Here is a 1,211-nt window from a genome sequence, read left to right as displayed (position 1 = left end):
CCTCCTCCTCCTCCTCCACCACCACCACCAACAAATTTGATCAAATATATAAATTGATTGAAATATTATGATTTGTATGTATTTTTCTATCTATTTATTTGCTTATATAAGTAGATTTTTTTATAGAGTCGGCCAAAACAAATATTTAGCCAACTTAATTTTTATTTATTAAATATAAATCTCCTTTTTTCTTACAACGACATTCATTCTTCAATTTTACATTCTCTCATCAATGTGTGATGACTAAAACAATACCACAAAACAAGATTTGAAAATAGTCAAGCCTCGTATCAAATCCAAATATCTCCTCCACCTTCATCCTTCAATCTTGTATTTTTTTTTCATCAATGGGTAAGATTAAATCTCATATAGATTGTTATTATTATTATTATTATTATTATTATTTATTACATATAAATTGTATGTATTTTTTGGTAAATTTTGATTTAAAAAATCAAATTTCAAAAATCAACATTATGATCTATAAACATATTCAGATTTGAAAATTTGAGTTTACGGATATCACACCAACCGTCAGCATCTATCCGATCAACTATTATTGTGGAGTTAAATCTAGAAGTACTATTTCGTATGGCATACGTCTCTCCTTTTATGGCTTATTTTGTTTTAAGTAAGAAAAAAGGGTTGTTTGATTGTCTTTTTTATAGTTTAATATGAATTAAGTTGTTTGTTGAGATTTAGTTATCTGTATAGATTAAGTTAAGTAGTTGTTTGGTTATTTTGGGAAATATAAAGTCTGAATAACACAAATGACTATCTTACCTTTGCTTTTATAGTTTGGTATACAAAAAAATAAAAATAATGTTTTTAAATTTTTTGTTTTTCGCTTACCAGTGTATCATCAAGATCTTGATTTTTTTTATACCAAAAACGACTCTTTTAATGTTTGATCAATGCCGTTAGCCATATTTTGTTTGATCTTTCAATTTTGGTTTTCTCAACACCCTTGATTATTAGGATTTAACTAACCGTTTCGACGATAGGTTTGCAAATAAAAAAAATCCGGGTGCATGGCCAACAATTAGTAGCATATAAGGATACAATGATATGGGCTACCATTTTATGGTTTTATCATAAAAGAAAAAATTACGTTTATGAATAATGTTATTGTATTGTTTTGTTGGATGTCATCATGTAGTTTTTAATGACGCAGATGGTAAATTTTACAACTTTTGTACAAAAGGCCCGGG

Source organism: Cynara cardunculus, assembly GCF_001531365.2.
Source record: "Cynara cardunculus var. scolymus isolate 2C chromosome LG 3, CcrdV1, whole genome shotgun sequence".
Classification (NCBI taxonomy): Eukaryota; Viridiplantae; Streptophyta; class Magnoliopsida; order Asterales; family Asteraceae; genus Cynara; species Cynara cardunculus.
The sequence above is the reverse complement of the archived record's forward strand: the minus strand, read 5'-3'. Positions refer to the sequence as shown.